This window comes from Dermacentor silvarum, chromosome 3 (assembly GCF_013339745.2).
Source record: "Dermacentor silvarum isolate Dsil-2018 chromosome 3, BIME_Dsil_1.4, whole genome shotgun sequence".
NCBI lineage: Eukaryota > Metazoa > Arthropoda > Arachnida > Ixodida > Ixodidae > Dermacentor > Dermacentor silvarum.
Window position 1 is genome coordinate 139,048,604 of NC_051156.1, and position 7,076 is coordinate 139,055,679.

General features: G+C 46.6%; 1 non-coding gene across 1 annotated transcript; it reads left to right on the forward strand.

The window, feature by feature from the left end:
* The first annotated feature begins 2,065 nt into the window (after window positions 1-2,065).
* On the forward strand, window positions 2,066-2,139 carry Trnai-aau (transfer RNA isoleucine (anticodon AAU)). Its single transcript has one exon. It is a non-coding gene; the product is annotated as a tRNA-Ile (tRNA).
* The last annotated feature ends 4,937 nt before the right edge of the window (window positions 2,140-7,076 follow it).

Consider the following 7,076-nt stretch of genomic DNA (forward strand, 5'->3'; position numbering starts at 1 on the left):
CGTTTTATAAAAACACTTAAGGGACAGTCTCTCCAATCCTAACGCGTATTTATAACGAAGCTTACAAGCTTAAGTCGCTACCTCCATCTTTTGTTACTGCGTCGTATATACGGTCTTATACCTAAATCTGATGATACAATAAAATTACGAAATGTAACTGCCTATCGACCCATAAGCTTGACAAACAGTGATTATAGAATCTTCATGAAAGTGTTGGCTAAGAGATTACAAACTGTTATCTCGGAATTGTAGGGAAGCATCAGACATGCGGCATTAAAGGGTGCTCCACCACTACTAACGCACATGTGGCACGTTCTATTCTGGAGTGTTGTGATGTTACGGGTGCTGGAGTAGCCATGCTGCAGATAGACTTAAAGAAGGCGTTTGATAGGGTTCCCCATGACACTCTCTTGTGAGTACTAGACCATGTCAATGTAGGCCACGTTATTAGAGAAGGCGTCGCGATGGCGTATAGCTCGTTACGACGCAGTTAATAGTGAATAAAGGGATTGGTGAGCGCGTACCAGTGCTACGATCTCTGCGCCAAGGGTGCCCAATATCAGCATTGCTATTTTGTTTGTACATCGAATCTTTGTCTACATGTTATTGCAAGCGAGCATATACGTGGGTTTAAACTGCAACAGGTAGAAGTGAGCTTGCTGGCCCATGCCGACGACATTGCCGCTCTTTGTACGGATTATGACAGTGTTCTGCATGTTGTTAAAACTGTGGAAATGTTTTGTCTCTCAAGTGGAAGCTGCGCGAACTGGGGAAAGTCTCTGGGGTTTTGGCCCGGCTATTGGCCCTAAGCCAGACACTTTCGCGAATTTAACATTCGTTACCACTCCGGTTAAATATTTGGGAGTGCCTTTAGAAAATTATCAGGACAGCGAACCTTAGTGACGCAACGAAATTGGCCACTTACGCGAGAAAACCAATAACTGGAATGGCTGGAATCTGTCAGTCTTTGCAAGAGCGACAGTATGCAACTTAGTTTTTATAAGTAAGCTGTGGTATGTAATGCAAGTGATACACTGTTCAAGAATGAATGTCCAGAAACTTCACAGAATAGTTGCAGTGTTCGTTTGCGTCTCCTCATGGGAGCGAACAAGCAGAACCAATTTGTTTAGGCGAGTCCGTGATGGCGGGTTGGCGTTAGGCCATTTGTATCTACGTCAAATAGTTATTCGGTTTATGTTCTTCAGAGACGTAAAAGATCCCTTCCTTCGAACATTGTGCCAGGTTCGGTTGGGTAATGCCCTACCAGATCTTGTTGTCTCAACGGATCACATCCACGGTTGCATTCGGGGTTATTTAAAAGAGGTTTTTATGTCCACCCGGTTTTGTGTGCGCGGTTTTCTACAAACTACTTAAGTGATGTGGGTCGGAAAAAGTTATACAGAGACCTGTGTAATGTGGTGTTACCTGTGCCGCTATATAGATCTTTGTACAGTACCTCAAGAGGAAAGGATGTGCTTAAGCGTGTCAAGAAAATGATGGTACCTCCAGGCGTTAAACTTCTTTCTTTCGCTTACACACTGGGACACTGACCGTCAAGACATGGATGGCAGAAAGGGGACTTTTTGTGCCCTAGGGAGTACACTGCCAAATATGTAAGCGAGACGAAGCTATTTATCATGTGTTTTTAGAGTGTTGGTGACGCGGTATTCCTGTGGACACTCTACAGAGGACCCTTAAGTAAGATTTTCCGCTGCACCCTCAAGGAATCCGTTTCTTGGCTATCGATAACGAAGATGGAGTACCTTATGATTTAATTATGCTCATTGTATTGCACGGTGTCTGGAGATGTCGCATGGCCGTCCGGAATGCAGACGTTGACGCCAGAGCAGCTCGCCAATACTTCAAAGAAAGTATTCACAGATACGTAGAAGCACAAAATGCACGAATACCTGTGCCACTCTGGTTGCCTTGTGTAGAATTGCTTTTGAATATGAAATTTATTTAGAGTTACTTTCTCCAAGACAGGAGAATCCTTTTAGCATTTGACTACTTTTATGTATTTCAGTCCTGTATTTTTGTAACTGGCAATAAAGCAAAAAAAAAAGGCCTGCTAGCTCAGTCGGCTATAGCGTCGTGCTAATAACGCGAAGGTCGTAGGTTCGATCCCTGCGCAGGCCATGCGTTTCGTTTTGTGCGCACTCCAGTGGCTCCCATGCTTATTGTTCTCTTTTTTTCTTTTTGAATGCATAGACCGATCTGTCAGATTTCGCCGTGACCGTCCACGCGCAGATAAAGTGACTCACCGTTGTCGTTTAATTGAGGCAACCGTTGTCCTCGCCCGGCGTGCTAGCTCGAAGGTCGGTTGCCATACTACAGTTAGACCTTGAAAAGGCATTTCATAAGGCTACACACGAAATTTTGTTATTAATACTGGCACACACCAATGTAGGTTCTGTCATTATAGACGGTGTCCCAATGGCTTATGTAGGCTGTACCACTAAACTAGTAATAAATGCGCAACTTAGTGAAAGTATAACAGTTACTTCTAGTCTACGCCAAGGATGTCCAGTCTCGTCTTTGTTATTTGCTCTGTATGTGGAACATTTCTGTTTAAAGATTTTTCAGAACCCCACTATTCAAGGCTTCCGATACTGTAATAAGGAAGTCAAAGCGTTAGCATATGCCGACGACATTGCTGTGTTTTGCTCAGACATAAAAAGTGTTCAAATAGTAGTGAAAGAGACTACAGCCTTTTGTGAAGCCACAGGAAGTGTTGTCAACTGGACAAAGAGTCTCGGCATTTGGTATGGAAACTGGCCAGTCACACCAGAGGTGTAGTGCAACATGCAATGGTCGAATTCACAAATGTATACCTTATAGTGCCATTGCAACACCATAATTCAACGACTGGTTATTGCCTTGAGGAAGCTGATAGAGTAAGAGACCAGACGCAGAAATGGTGCGGTCACAAATTCTCAGTATTTACAAGAGCAAATGTGTGCAATACATTTCTAGTGGTCAAAATATTCGATGTATTGCAGGTATTGAGTATGACAAGAATGACAATACAGAAACTCCACCGAGTGTTTGCAGTTTTTATTTGGAGCTCCAGTTGGGAGCGCACAAGCCGATGCAATCTGTTTCATGCAGTGCGGAATGGCGGACTAGGGCTGTCACATTTGTTCTTGAAACAAGTAGTTTCAAGATTTATCTTTTTGCGCAATCAGAGTGATACATTTTTGAGAACTGTAATACAAGTACGCCTGCATGACCATCTTGCGGATTATGTTGTGTCAAGCAGCGCTGCAACACATGGTGCACTACCATGTTTCCTGCGCGAGGTAGTGGCTGCTTATCGCATTGTTGCATTGTTCGCGCGCATTTTCTCTTGAATACCTTGCATTGTAGGAAGGAAAAAGTTGTGTAAAAATTTAGGTGATGTTTTCTCCCGACACCTTTATATAGGGCAAACTATTATTTGGTTGTTGAAAGAAACGTGTTGAAAAGAGTTAAGCTAATGCCTGTACGAAGCTCTGCGAAAACATTTTTCAATTTCACACAGAAAGGCTCCTGTGAAGCCATGGCTTCAAAGCAAGGGTATTTTTGTTCTCTGACAATAAACTGCAGAATATGCCAGAAACAGGAAACTAGTGAGCATATATTTCCGGATTGCCACGATGCACGATTTTTGTGGGACATTCTTCAGCGCACAATTAAAAAGATTTACTACTATCACTATTTGGTATTCGGTTCTTGTCTTATGACGAAACAGGGGGCGTTCCTAGTGATATGGTTATGTTGCTTTGCATGCATGCACTTTGGAAAACACGGATGGCAGATAGATATGCTGACATTGATGCACGACCAGCGGGACAATATTTCACGGAAAGTGTTATCTCTACAAGAGATGTACTGAAATTTGTGGTCAACGCTTCTCAATGGGTGACGCAATTGGATGAACTCGCGTCACTAAAACCTTTTTAAAATTGCATCATGCTTGAGACTAGCTGATGTATTTTACCTTTTGAAATATTTCCCACTTGTATTATTGCATGTAGCTGAAAACGGAACTAAAAAAAAGGCCTGCTAGCTGGATTGTGCTTCCGGCCACCGAGCGTGACGGACGTGTGATGACGGGCTCCGTAGGAGCGGCTTCAGCGGCCATGCCTGGCCGCGGTAACAGGGCTACCGAAGAGGAAAGTTCATACCCGGTTGTTTTGCCAGGACTGCCTACAGGGCGTTTCGTTGGAAATACGGTTTTTTTTTTTTTTTTTGCACGTCGATATCAGGGCCCGCCCGTATCGGGTCGAGGATTTCCGGGACACGTTAGCTCAGCATGAGCTGCTCGCCGATGTTATCGCCCTGGGGGCGTATCGGATGAGCCACGTCTGGGCCGTTACTCTTAAGGATTCTGAAGAGGTAACGAAGATTGTCAGCATCGGTGAGCTACTTGTGAAAGGAAACCGCTGCCTGGTGATTGATCCCGCGAACCAGGACGTGCGACTCAAGCTTCACTGGCTGCTACACAACGTGCCGGACGAAGACGTACGAGCCGTCTTTGTGTCATACGGGAAAGTCACCGAAGTTTCCCGGGAGCGTTGGCGTGTGCGGGGCATGTCAGAGAAGGGCTCCACAACGAGGCTCGTCACACTTAAGCTGAAAACTGGCGTGAAGCTCGACGACTTGCCGCACCAGCTCAACGTTAGCGGCGAGTTGGCGCTCGTCGTCGTACCAGGTAGGCCTCCGTTATGCCTTCGCTGTCGTAATACGGGCCACATCCGTAAAGATTGTCGGGTCCCACGTTGCGGAGCCTGCCGATGGTTCGGCCACGAAGACGACCAATGTGCCCGCACTTATGCGAGCATCGCGGGCCCCGGTACAAGTGAAGACTCGTCTGAGCTGCTAATGGACGAGGCGGACGCAGAGGATGCAGCCCGTGAAACTGGGCAACGAGCGACGCGGGATAGGCCTACGTTGACGCCACTGACGAAGCAGAGTGCGACGACGTCCAATGCCGTAGCGGCGGCCGTACAAGTGCAACGTGACGTTCAGCCGGAATACGACGGCACGCTAGAGGATAAGACGACAGCTGCGGACAAAACTCCCGACAACGTGGAGCCTAGGAACCCCGAGACCATGGATTTCAGCCAGGAGGCTGCCGCCCTGACAGCTGGGAAGCGCTCCCGCGAGGAGTTCGTCGGTAAAAAGCAAGAGCCGGGTGGTGGCAGTGACGAGCCGCCGCCGAAAACCCCAGGAATTCGGCGCTCTGATTTAAAACCGCTGCCCAACTTAGCGGCCGAGACACGGCAGGCGGACAAACCACCTCCGTAGTCTTGCAATGTGTTCCTGTGCGGGTGTGAGTGGGTGCGTGTGTGGTTCTTCCCCGGTTGTGGCGGCAAGTGTATCCACTAGACAGTTTGCACGGGTTTGGAACTGCCGGGAAAGGAATGCCTGCCGGTTTTCCCGACGCCTGCACACGGACCTGAGGAAGGGCGATGCCGTACAGTGCTCCCGGCGGGACCAAGTATGGTGTTTAATGTATTTCCACAGGTCTCTTTTCCTAACGCATGGCGATGAAATTGGACGTAGCATTACGCGTAGCGACTCTGAATGTCAGGGGCCTTCGTGCACGAAGGTGTCAATGTCAACTTAATTGTCTTCTCGCTGACAACGCGCTGGACATCGTAGCCGTTCAAGGGACGAAGATTGACAGCGAAGAATTTACTGAGCGTATGGTGTCCACCTTTCGTGCACACTTCAATGTCTGCGTTTGCCATTCTGTTGGCACATCGGGTGGGTGCGTCCTGTTTCTCCGCAATATGTCACTCCGCAAACTCAGCAAACTATGTCACTATAGTTTAGGCATCATCGTGGAGTCAATTTTTTCTTGTCCAAGTGGTCGCCTTCTCGTACTAGACTTTATGTTTTCGAAGTTATGTTGGCGCATTATATGCGTGTATTCACAAAATGTAGACTCTGAACGCCGTGTTTTTTTAATCGTCTAGAGTGCTACATTGTTTGTCACAAACTGCTTTTGCTTGTGGGCGATTTCAACTGTGTGTGTGCCGCTGCCGATAGAGTGAAGTGTACGCCTGTGCGTGATAGGAGCGCACAAGTGTTAAACGGTCTGGTTCATGAAAATGGCTTAGAGGATATTGGCAGCATATTCACCTACAGGAACAGACCGCAATATACGCACTTTCAACGAGATAGCTATGCCAGACTGGATAGGATTTACGCATCCATTGAACTTGTACCCCTTTGCACAGATTACAAAGTGAACCTGTGCTTTTAGCGATCATTGCTGGTGATCGCAAATTTTGGTGCGAAAGAAAGGAGTACGCGCTTCAGCTGGAATCTTGGAAATTAAACGCTAAACTCTTGGAGGACGAGGGATTTGTAAAGGACATTGAAGATGAAATGCAGAAGCTGCTCGAGGAGCGGTCCAGTATCTTTGCGGTTCAGTGGAAGACTTCAAGGAGTGGCTAAAAGTAAAGCCATAGAAAAGAGCAGCTTCAACCGACACAAAGAAAAGCAAGAGGAAAAGGCAGCGCGCGAGCAACTGCAGTTCTTAATAAGCATGGAGAGTACCGAGCCTGGGAAATATGCGAAAAATATAAGGGATGTAAAAACCAGCTTGAAAGATTAGACAGTGATAGGTACAAATCAGCAGTTATACGCGCAAGAGCACAGAAACTGTGGGCCGGTGAAACACCAACGAAGCGAGCTTTAACAGATGAAAAACGATACGCTTGCCAAAAACAAATCAGGCAGATAAGAAACGGTAATGAAATTCAAGCGATGCTAATGTAATCCAGCAGGTATTTAAAGAGTACTTCAGCGACTTTTGGCCATGCGAGAGAGATGGGTGATGCTTTCTGTTTGATTTTTTGTCTCTCCTGCCAAGACTTGAGGACAATGTAAAGAAGCGTCTTGAGATGCCCATAACGGAAAAACAAATTGAAGCTGCAATAGAAGACCTAAAGAATGGCAAAGCTCCAGGACCTGATGGGCTTGGTGCCGAGTTTTACAGAACATTTAAGCCCATACGCTCAGTTACTATTACGAGTGTGACTGAGGCGTATGAACGAAAGCAAATACCACTGTCATTCAAC